This window comes from Galeopterus variegatus, unplaced genomic scaffold, assembly GCF_000696425.1.
Source record: "Galeopterus variegatus unplaced genomic scaffold, G_variegatus-3.0.2 Scaffold1321, whole genome shotgun sequence".
NCBI lineage: Eukaryota > Metazoa > Chordata > Mammalia > Dermoptera > Cynocephalidae > Galeopterus > Galeopterus variegatus.
Window position 1 is genome coordinate 3,861 of NW_007727432.1, and position 12,834 is coordinate 16,694.

The window sequence follows — 12,834 nt, forward strand, 5'->3', positions numbered from 1 at the left end:
TACAGAAATTGAGTTAATATTCATAACATGCATACTACTAGGGAGTTTGGGTTTTCGTTTTTTATGTCTTTTTAAGTGAATAATTATTGCAGTCAATTCATACATTTATCTGCACCACTTAGCACCTAATCATATACATTTCATATTGCTATTTAATTGTGTGATTTGTTCATTTTTGTGTGCTTGTATGTTTATGTTATATGGATAAGACTTTGTCTCTATGTAGCCCATAAATTCCTGGTGGGGGTGTTCAATAAATAATTACTGAGCTGACCTGAATTGAACTGGAGGGAAGAATAACACGGATAATCCCCAGCTCATCCCTATTCGGCATTTTGATGTATGCTTGTATTTCCATTTCAATAGAGATATGTCTGTTATATTAGGAATTTGCATAATTTCAGATAATGAAGTCACACTGGGAAGAGGTGATTTTGAAGAGAAATGTAAAGCAACCCAGTTTATACTCATGCTGAGGACTGAAGCAAGGCACCAAACCTAGACTTAGGGGCTTTTGACAATTACAGGCTGAAATGACTCACATCTTCCCAAGGGAAGGGAAGAATGAATCACAAGCCTGTTTAAAAAGACCTCCCCTGACCACGGAGCATGGATGTCCAGGGGCCAGAAAGCTAGTGGGCTGGAGGATGCACATACACCCTGAAAGCTCCCTTCTTTCTAGTTCCTCCTGAGCAGCATGCTGAATAAGGAAAAGGGAGTTAAGATAAATTATGATAATGTCAACAAAGGAACTGAAAAAAAAAAAAAAGAAAGAAAAAGAAAAACCAACATGGCTTTGTTCCCTGTACTAATCACTGAGTGGAGAATTTAAATATTTGCTTCTGATAAACCTTGATGCAATAACTGAGAGTTAACTCTTTCACTGACCACACACCCATCCATCACTTGCCACACACAGACAACTAAATCCTACCTGAAAATCTCCTTAAGGCACTGCTTTCAGCATGTCACTCTCCTACAAGGGCATTCATTTGCCTGTAGGATTAAGTCGAAACTAATCAACCTGGCATTCCAGGTCTTCCATTAACTGGTTCCACCCTACCTATTCATCCCAAACCTCCACTAATCTCCAACATGATCACTGGCCCCAATTCTGTCAAACTGGTCTTCTTACAATCACATACCACATTCCTGCCTCCATACCTTTACACATTCCTCTTCCCTATACCTAAAATGCTTTTTCCCCTTTCTCTCTACCATTCAAAACCCAAAATTTCATTCTTTTAAGGCTCTAGGTTCAATACTCATCTTCTCCATAAAGGCTGTCCACTCTAACCCCGTCCCACAGTGAACATTCCATAGTTGAAATGCCTACGGCCCACATACATATGTCTGCACCAAATGACTTCCACATGTACATTAATGTCAAGTATACGACTTGCACCAACATCATTTAACACAGTGCTCAAGATCCAATCATTTCTTTAAAAATACTTGTTCCAAAAACAACAAATATATGTATCTTAATATTAATTATCAATAAATAGAAGCCTGTATTGGTTTTAAGACAATTTAGAGTTAATTTGACATGGAAATGCAGGCACATTCGAACTTTCTGTTCTCTACATAGTTATATAGTTATTTTAAATGCCCAAATCCCTTAACAAGCTTTATTTTTCTACATTGAACTCATTTTCACTTTACTTTCTTTTTTAAAAGAATCTGCAAAATCATCCCTCAGTGCTTCCTCAACTCTCTCATCAGTCGTTGGACCACTTGTTAAAATGAACACAGGCGAAGCTGAGTCAAGAAAATCAAACTTGGGGCCGGCCTGTGGCTCACTCGGGAGAGTGTGGTGCTGATAACACCAAGGCCACGGGTTCGAATCCCTATATAGGGATGGCCGGTTACCTCACTGTGTGAGCATGGTGCTGACAACACCAAGTCAAAAGTTAAGATCCCCTTACCAGTCATCTTTAAAAAAAAAAAAGAAAGAAAGAAAGAAAATCAAACTTTGCAATTGTAGGAGCAGGTTCAGCAGGCTGGGTGAAAGCCATTGAGTTTGTTGCTGGGCAACCTTACTGTGGCTGTACTGCCCCCTTCCTGCACTGAAGCACCCCTGCAGGGCTCAGTGATGAAGGAAGAATCAAAGAGCAAACCACTGTGGAAACAAAGCAGCCGCTTTGCGCCTATGCTGCAGTGGAAGAGTGCCGATAAGGGGAGAACTGTGTGTATCTCCACGGAGATTCATGTGACATGTGTGGGCTGCATGTTCTACATCCAATGGATGCTGCCTAGAGGTCACAACATATAAAATCTTTCACTGAGGCTCACAAGAAGGACATGGAGCTCTCATTTGCCGAGCAGCATAGCAAGGACATTGTGTATGGGATCTGCACTGAGATGGTCTATGAGAAAACCAACCCCAGGGAGCACTGCTTTGGGATTCTCTCCAACTGCAACCACACCTACTGTCTCAAGTGTATTCACAGGTGGAGTAGTGCTAAGCAATTTGACAGCAAGATCATCTATTCCTGCCCAGAATGCAGGATCACATCTAACTTTGTCATTCCAAGTGAGTACTGGGTGGAGGACAGAGAAGCAGAAACTCATTCAGAAATACCAGGAGGCAATGAGCAACAACACCTGCAGGAATTTTGATGAAGAACTTGGGAGCTGCCCGTTTGGAGGGAATTGTTTGACAAGCATGCTACCCTGATGGCCATAGAGAGGAGCCACAGAGACAGAAAGTAGGACCACAAAGCCGATACCAGGCCCAACAAAGGAACCACTTCTGGGAGCTCACTGAGGAAAGAGAGAATAACAACCCCTTCGACAACCATGAAGAAGAGGTTGTCACCTTTGAGCTGGGTGAGATGTTGCTTAACGCTTTTGGCTGCAGAGGGGGACAACGAACTGACAGATTCCGAAACTGAGTGCGACTTGTTTCATGCTGAGCTGGAAGATTTTTATGACTTGGATCTATAGCAACTTTGCATGGAGTGTGAACTGCTCTGCTGAGCCTCAGACAGTAGCTGTACCCTGTGGTGGTGTGGCAGTGCCTTATGTTTCTCGTCTAGGCAGACCTATCAACTTCAGATTCTGTCATAATAACTTCTACCCAGGGCCTGTCCTCTCCATTGCTCACCTTTCCCCAAGGAGTGTGTTGTTCCCTCTGTTTAAAAAAATTGCAAAAAGAAATCTTAAAAGTTTTTTTAAAAAATGCTACCTCCTCTGTGAAGCATTCTCTAACTTTTCCAGGCAGCTGTAGACACTCTTTTCCTTTAGGCTCCCACACTTGTCCCTTGAATTCCACTCTAGCATTTATCACATTACTTTGAAACTATCTCATTATGTGCTTGTCCCTTAAGATTGAGTTCCTCAATGGCATGAACTGTGCCTTATTCAACTTTGTTTCCCAACCATAACAGTTTCTCCAAATATTTAATATTTTCTCAATGAATTAATAACAGGATTGCCATAAATAGAATGTTAAACAGGATCCTAATTTACTTCTACAAGTATCAAATGGTCACTTTATCTTAAACCATGAAGACTACCCAAACACAATCATATGCTTTATCAGGGTAAAAAACAGGGCTATTAACTGTGTAGGGAAACATCAAATTTTAAAAAGGTTGGCATTCTGTTACACTAAAAGTGGTTATTTTGAAAGAAATCCAGATTTTGTGAGTTCCTAAATATATTTCTCCTGCTTGACTTTTAAAGTTCTTCCAGATCCTCCTTTTCTTACCTTAACTTTCAGAGCTAAACAAAAGAGCCAGATGGAGAGCAGTGAATGTGAGATCAAATTCATTAATTTATTCATTGAACAAATATTTATCAACACTCTACCATGTACAAGACTACAATGGTGAGCAAAAGAGACATAGTCCTTGCCTATGTGAAACTTACCATTTATGGGGAGAGGGGATAATAAATTAGAAAGAGAGAGAAAGAGAAAGAGAGAGAGAGAGGATATCAGCTGGTGATAAGTGTATAAAGAAATAAAGACTCATCAGGATTAGAGGATAAAAAGTAATAGGGAAGAGATACAGCTATTTTATATAAAAAGATACCTTTGAAAAGATGATATGTGAGAAAAATGTAAAGGTAGAGAATAAGTAATGTCACTCTCAGTCGGAAGAGGAACAGGGTCAAAATCTCAGAAAAGAGGAAAAACTTGAACCTAGCAACAGCAAAGAAGCCAGAGTGACTTGAATTGAGTGGGCCGGGGGGAGCCTTGTAAAAGATGAAGTCAGAGAAGTAGCAGGGATCCAGATCATGTGGAATCTTGTAGGTCATAGTAAAGTCTTTGGACATTATTCTAGGTATGATAAAAAGTTATTTGAGAGTATTAAGCAGAGAAATTACATAATTTCACTTGTATCTTTCTATGATGTGTCTTAGCTCAGGCTGTCATAACAAAATACAATAGACTGAGTTTTTTAAACAACAGAAATTTATTTCTCACAGTTCTGGAGACTAGAACTCCAAGATCAAGGTGCGAGCACGGTCAGTGTTTGGTGAATGCTCTCTTCTTAGGTCGCAGTTACCTTCTCTCTCTGTCCTCACATAGCCTTTCCTCAGTGCATGCAGTAGACAGAAAGAGATGAAATAAGCTCTCTGGTGTCTCTTGTAAGAGCACTAATCCTATTACCAGAGGCCCACCCTCATAAACTCATCTAAACCTAATTACTTCCCAAAGGCCCCATCTCCAAATACCATCACATTGTGGGGTAGGCCTTTAAAATATGAATTTGGGGTGAGGGGACACAATTCAGTACATAACAGAAAGTTTGATCAGAATGTCGTGTGTAGAATAGGCTATCAGGTGAGAAGAGTGGAAATAGGAAAACTAGCCAGAAATTAATTGTAAAAATTCAGATGAGAGATGATAGTAGCTTGCACAAGGGTAGTAGTGTTGGAAGTGGTGAAAAGTGTTAATATTCTGGGCACGTTTTAAAGGTAGAGCCCACAGGAATTGCTAATACACTGTATGTATGTTATAAGAGGAAATAGTCAAGAATGACTCCAAAGATTCTGGCCTGAACAACTACAATGAGAAACTGGGGAAAAAGCAGTTTTGGGGTGGAAGGGAGTAGATTCAGGAGCTCAATGTTGAGCATGTTAGGTTTGAGCTGCCAAGTAAGCAGTGGAATATATCAGTCTGCAGCTTATGGAACAGGTCTATGATGGAGATGTAAATTTAGGAACCAATAGTATGTAGATAATATCTAAGGCCAAGGGATCTCCTATGGAACAAATGTAGATAAAGAAGAAGATAGGTATAAAGACAGAGTCCTGGAGCATTCTAACATTTATGGGATGGGAATAGAGAAGGAGAATCCAGAAAATAAGACTGAGAAGGAATAGCTAGTGGGGTATCAGGAAAAAGCAAACAAACAACAACAACAAAAACAGCAAACAAAAAACAGGATAACGTAGTTTACTGGAGGCCAGGTGAAGGAAGGGTATCAACTTGAAAGGAGTGATCATCTGTGCCAGTGCTGCTGAAAAGTCAAGTAAACGCTAAAAATTGACCATGGGATTTTAAAACATAAGCATAATGCCCTTTATTAACAGTTGTCCGTATGTGAATGAACTGAGCAGTAGCCACCTTCAGAGAGAATTTAAGTGAAAATAGGCTAAAAAAGTAGAGTAGATAAAATAGAGAATTTTATCCTGACAATAAGTTATGGAACATTAAACATTAACACTGCAAGTTTGTCTCAAAAGCCTTCTCTGGAGGTCTATAAAACATGATGGGGTAATGATTTATGGCTGCTGGGGGAGAATTATTCAAAGGTAATCCTGCAGGGAGCTGTATGCTAGATTGTCTACAGATCATTTTCAGCTTTCAGGAAGCTTTGCTATCCTTTGTGCAAACCAATGGTTTTTACAGAGCTGCCAATAAGACTCTAGTTCACTTTTATAGATTTATTTGTGCATGGAAATGTTCATGAAGTGTATCTCAGGTTAAAAAAAAACAGGGAGGTTTAGAGTTAGAAAGAAATAAGAGATTGGCAGTGGTGTTCAGAGAAAGAAGAGAATTAATGAAAATGCTGGGGAGTCTATTTCTGGTAATTGCTCATAATAAGAAGCTGCCAAGTGTGGAGTGACTACTTTTGACACCTACATGTATTTTTTTGGCCTAGCTATGATAATAGAGTTGACAAAATTTTTTATTGGAAACAAAAAAAATCTGTTATACTTGACTAAATATTAGTCAAATCCGTTGTTTGGGGTCAATGTAACATAGTTAGGGTTAGACACAAAACCAGATTCCTTTACTCATATATCAAGGACGAAAGAAACTTCAGGTCATAAAATCACAGAATGTATTTATAGTTGAGTGTCTTCTTACTGGGAAGTAAAGCAGCAGAGGAATTACTCAAATAAAACTTGTGTAAGTAAATGTCCATCATTTTCTAAAAATGTGAGTGCTATTTTTGCTGGCAAGATGAATTTCCCTTAAATGAAAATTTTCTGTGCTGATTGTATCTTCCCCCCAAGCATAAGTTTTTTCCACAAAAATTTTCTGTCACATCCATCTGCTTTTGTAAACAAAATAAAACCTTATTGAATTTTATTTAATGTGAGACATTCAGTTTTTATGTGTATCTCCTATGAAATCTTATGTTTGGCTAGATTATTTACCAAATAAGAAATGTAAGTGACTAACAAAGATGTGTTAAAAAAAAAAAAAGTTAAACATCACAACACATTTATTAGAATGACTAAGATACAAAAACTGACACCACCAAATGCTAGCAGGGATATGAAGCAACAAGGATTTGTATTCATTACTGGTGGGAATCCAAAAATGGTACAGCCATTTGGTAGTTTCTTACAAAACTAAACGTGGTTTTATCATATGATCCAGCAATATGTGTTCACCTCCGGGGGAGGTGAGGGGATATGTGGGAACTCTGTATTTTCCACTCAATTTTTCTGTAAACCTAAAACTGTTCTAAAAATAGTCTATTATTTTTAAAACCTCACAAACTTCTAAAACTGATTCAGTAAAAAATAGAAAATTTGAATAGATATATACCAAGAGATAAAATTATTAATTGAAAAATCTTTGCACAAAGAAAAGTTCAGGTTCAATAGCTTCACTGATGAATTCTACCAAATATTTAAAGAACTAACACCAATCCTTCACAAGTCCTTTCAAAAATAGAAGAGAACATTTCCCACCTCAATTTATAAGGCCCTAATATCAAAACTAGACAAAGTATGCCAAGAAAATAAAGTACTGAGCAGTATCTGTCATAAATGTATGCACAAACATCCTCAATAAAATTAGAGCAAAGCAAATGCAGCTACATGTAAATGGAGCTGTGTTTTTAACTTCAAATTCCAATTTTCACTGTTGCTATATAGAAATGCAATTGAGTACTATATATTAACCTTGTATCCTACAACCTTGCTATAATTCCTTATTAGTTCCAGGAGTTTTTGTTGATTCTTTTCTTTGGGATTTTCTACATGAACAATCATGTCATCTATGAACAAAAAACATTTTATTTATTTCTTCAGAATCTGTATACATTTTATTTCTTTTTCTTGTCTTGTTGGCATTAGCAAGGACTTCCAGTACAATATGGAATAAGTGATGAGAGGTGAAAACCCTGCTTTGTTTCTGATCTTAGAAGGAAAGCATCATTTCTGACCATTAAAAATGATGTTAGCTGTGGATTTTCTGTAGATGTTCTTTACCAAATTGAGAAAATTCCCCTCTATTCCTAATTTGCTGAGAATTTTTATCATGAATTGGTGTTGGATTTTAGCAAATGCTTTTCTACATCTATTTAGAAAATCATACTACTTTTCTTCTTTAGCCTGTTGATGTGATGGATTAGGATAATTGATTTTCAAATGTTGAACCAGCCTTGCATATCTGGGATAAATTCTATTTGGTCATGGTGTATAATTATTTTTGTACATCATTTGATCTGATATTCTAATAATTTGTTGAGTATTTTCACATTTATGTCCATGAGAGACATTGATATGTAGTTTTTCTTTCTTGTAATATCTGGTTTTGGCATTAGGGTAATGCTGGCCTAATAGAATGAGTTAGAAAACATTCCCTCTGCTTCTATGTTCTGGAAGAGATTTCTGCTTTTATTTGTATTATTTCTTTTCTTTTGCTTACTTAGATTTAATTTGCTCTTCTTTTTCCAGTTTCCTAAAAGGGAAGCTTAGATTACTGATTTTAAATCTTTCTTCTTTTCTCATATATGAATTCAATGCTACAAATTTCCTCCTAAGTAATGCTTTCACTACATCCCAGAAATTTGATAAGTTCTATTTTCATTTTCATTTTCATTTAGCTTAAAACATTTTTAAATTTCTCTTGAGACTTATTTGACCCATGTATTATGTAGAAGTATGTTGTTTAATCTTCAGGTTTGGAGTTTTCCAACTATCTTGCTTTTGTTGATTTCTTGATTAATTCTATTTTCCTCTAAGAGCATACTTTGTCTGATTTGTATTTTTTAAATTGTATTAAGTTGTGTTTTATTGCCCAAAATTTTGTTTTATCTTGGTGAAAGTTCTGTGTAAACTTGAGCACTGCATTCTGCTGCTGTTGAATGAAGTACTCCATAAATATCAATGACATCCAGTTGATTGATAGTGTTGTTCAATTCAATTACGTCCTTAACTGATTTTCTGCTTGCTGGATATGTCAATTACTGATAAAGGGATTTTGAAGTCTCCAACTATAATACTGGATTCATTTCTTTCTCCTTGAAGTTTTATTACTTTTTACCTCACACACTTAACACAGTTGTTAGGCACATACACATTCAGGATTGTTATGTCTTCTTGGAAAAATGACCCCATTGTTATTATTACCCACTGTATCCCTGATACTTTTCCTTGTTTTGAAGTCTGCTTTGCCTGAATATAATATATAATATTAATATAGCTAGTCCAGCTTTTTGTTTCTTTTTGTGTGTGTGCATGTGTGTGTGTGTGTGTGGCAGTTGGACTGTACAGGAATTCAAACCCTTGACCTTGGTGTTTTAAAACTGCACTCTAACCAACTGAATCCCTTTACTTTTTCTCTGAGTTTTTATCTTTAATTGGGGTTTCTTGTAGATAATACATAATTGGGCCTTTTTTTATATATCCACTAAGACAGTCTCTGTCTTTTAATTTGTGTATTAAAACCACTGACTTTTAAAATGATTATTAATATAGTTGAACTATTATCTACTGTATTTGTTGCTGTTTCTATTTGTTGACCTTGTTCTATTGTTTTTTTCTTTCTACTCTTTTTTTTTTGTCTTCCACTCTTTTTCTGCCTTCTCTGCTTTTTAAAATTTATTTAATGTTTAGATAGAAAATTATCTTCTCAACATGCAAGTGAAGGAAAACATCACAAATTGAATTTAAAGTCAATCGATAAGGAATAAATTTCACACAAAAAGATTAACACCCTTAATGCATAAAGAACACTTAAAAATCAATTAGAAAAATCTTAACAGAAATTTGTTTAAGGACATGAGCAGACAAGTCACACACCCAAAAGAAACACAAGTGACTAATAAATACATTCTAAGATGTTCATAGAAATGGAAATTAAAATGGAAAAATTACATTTTTCATTTCTCAAACTTAAAAAGTATGATAGTGTATAAAACTGGTGCTATGAGAGAAACAATGTCAAAATCTTCTAGTATAAGTATAAATTGGTAAAACTTTCTGAAGAACATATTTGATTCAGAAATAGAAGTCTTTAAAATGTTCATACTCTTTCAATTATCCTACTTTTTGAAACTATAAGCAAATAATCAAAAAATATATATTTTTTTTTAAGTGGAAGGCAGTTATATGAATTTTAAGAATTGGGAATAAACTGAATGTCCTACAATATGAGAATGGCTAAATAAATTATGGACCTCCATAAAGTTTAATGTAATGCAGTTATTAAAATCGTAATTTTGAAGAGTATTTAAGACAAATTTTCAAGATGTAATATTAAGCAAAAAATCAGGAAGAAAAACTGCACTAAAAATAACTAGGCATGTTTAAACTCCAGATATACCTCCAAAAAAATGACTGAAAAATATTTTTTAATAATTTTTTTTTTGCTGAAAGGCGAATTTATTTAATGTAAACACATACATTAATAAAAAAGAAAGATCTCAGATCATCAATCACCTTTGCACCTCAGGAAACTAGAAAATGAAGAGCAAACTAAGCCCAGACATGGCAAACGGAGTAAATAATAAAAATCAGAGCATAGATAAAAGAAACAGAAAAATAGAAAAGAAAGAGAAAATCAATGAAACCAAAAGTTGGCACTTCAACAAGATCCACAAAACTGACAAACCTTTACCTAGATTGACTAAAAAAAAAAAAAAAAAAAAAAAAAAGAGAGAGAAGACAAAAATTACTAAAATCAGAAATAAAGCAGGGCATTATTGCTACATTGTCATTATGTTTTTTTGTGGAGGTAAGATTTACTTTCATTTTCCTTCTCGTTTGCTTTTTTATTCTATCAGTGGATTTGGTTCTTTCTTGTGTATTCATGGTAGTGATCATTGCTTTTTGGATGCAGGACTTAAGAGGTCATTACAACCAGGTTTACAGACATCAAAAGGGTTATAAGAGAATACTATGAATAATTGTTGGTCAACAATTTAGATTGTATAGATTAAATGAATAAATTCCTAGAAACATGCCATCTACCAGGACTGAATTATGAAACAAAAGAGAGTTTGAACAGACTAGCTAGTAAGATGAGTGATTATTGTTGTTTGAATTCCTGTTGCAGCATTCCCTTGAAGATTTCTTGCAGGGCTGGTCGTGTGATGTTGAACTCCCACAGTTTTTGTCTGGAAAATACACTATTTTTCCCTCGTTTCTGAAGGATAGTCTTGCTGGGTACAGTATTCTTGGCTGGCAGTTTTTTTTCTTTTAGTATTTTGAATATATCATCCCATATTCTTCTGGCCTGTAGAGTTTCTGTTGAGAAGTTCGCTATTAGTCTGATAGGGGCTCCCTTATAAGTAACTTGACACTTCTCCCTTGCTTCTTTTAAGATTCTCTCTTTGTATTTGAGCTTTGCCAGTTTGACTATAAACATTTTAGGTTGAATCTGTTTGGGGATCTTTGAGCCTCCTGGATCTGAAGGTCCATGTCTCTCCCTATACCTGGGAAGTTTTCAGTTATTATTTCATTGAATAGGTTTTTCATGCCTTTTCCATTCTCCTCCCCTTCTGGAATACCCATGATTCAAATGTTTGTGCACTTAAGGTTGTCTGCTAGCTGTCTTAGATTTCTTCAGTTTTTAAAATTCTTTTTTCCTTTTTTTTTTTTTCTCTGTTTGCCTGGGTTATTTTGAAAAGACTGTCTTCAAGATCAGAAATTCTTTTTTCTGCTTGTTTTAGCATGCTGCTTAAGCTCTTGGTTGTGTTTTTTATTTCATTGAGTGAATCTTTCAGTTCCATGTGTTCTGCTACTTTCTTTTCTTAGGGTATTAATCTCTTATAAATTTCCTCCTTCATATCCTGGATTTTTCTTCTCAATTCATTATGTTATCTAACTGAGTCTTCTCTTATCTCAGTGAGTTTCCTTAAGATTGTTGTTCAGAATTCCTTTTTAGTCATTTCAAGGGTTTCCTGCTCTATAGGGTCTGGTATTTGAGAATTACTGTATTCTTTTGGAGGTGTCGTATTTTCTTGGATTTTTGTATTTCTAGTATCTCTATGCTGATGCCTGGACATCTGGTAGATCAGTTGCTCCTTCTGTTACTCTGGAGTGGGCTCTGAGAGAGACATTCTCTTCTGTTTCCAGTCTCTGCTAGTGACACTACTTGTGTCAACACAGTCAAGTGTCTGGGAGGTTGCCTGCACAGTGTCTGTGACTACTGCTGTGGTGTCAATCTGCTTTTGCAGCAGCCATGGCTGTGGCTGTGGCAGTGGTGGGCCACCCACACAGAAATGGTGTTTTTATCATGCTCCTTGCCTGCTTCCAGGCAGAGGCTGCTGCCCTTAGCTCCTGCCTAGGCCCCCCAGGCCTGCTCTGCCATAACTTTTTCTAGTTTTATTTGAGCATTTTATATGGTTCCATTTTTTTTCTGTCTTAGCATATTGATTGTACATTGTAATGGTAAATTTTATGTATCAATTTGACTGAGGTTCCCAGATTAAACATTATTTCTGGGTGTGTCTCTAGATGAGATGAACATTCTAATCGGTGAACTCAGTAAATTAGATTGTTGTACCCAATGTGAGTAAGCATCATCCAATCCACTGAGGGCCTGAATAGAACAAGAAGGAGGAAAAAGGAGGAATTTCTTGTTTAGCTTCCTGCCTGCCTGCATGAGCTTGAACATTGGCTTTCTCTTGGTCTTGAACTAGGGTTTTTACTATTGGCTCCCCTGGTTCTCAGACCTTTGGGCTTGGACTAGAATTACACGACCAGCTTTTCTGAGTCTCCAGCTTGCAGACAGCAGACCATGAACCTTCAACCTCCATTATCATGTGAGCTTGTTTTTCCTATTCATTCTTTTCTGTGGAGAATTATAATATGTACTTCTTAAAAAAGAAAAAAAACTTTTTTTTAATGGTTGCCCTTGAGTTTGCAATATACATTTGCAACAAATCCAAGTCCACTATCAGATAACACTATACCACTTTATGGATGTGAGAGCACCTTATAAATGAACATTCCCAATTTCTGCTTCCTGTCCTTTATAACATTGCTGAAATTCATTTTACTTATTTATAAGCTCTAAACACCTAATACATTGTTGCTACTGTTATTTTGAATAAATTTGGCCTGTTACACCAATTAAGAATAAAAAATAGAAATATTTTAACGTTCATTTATTCCTTCTTCAATGCTCTT

General features: G+C 36.0%; 1 pseudogene; it reads left to right on the plus strand.

The window, feature by feature from the left end:
* Nucleotides 1-1,680: 1,680 nt before the first annotated feature.
* LOC103593310 lies at nucleotides 1,681-2,949 on the plus strand (annotated as a pseudogene).
* Nucleotides 2,950-12,834: the final 9,885 nt, after the last annotated feature.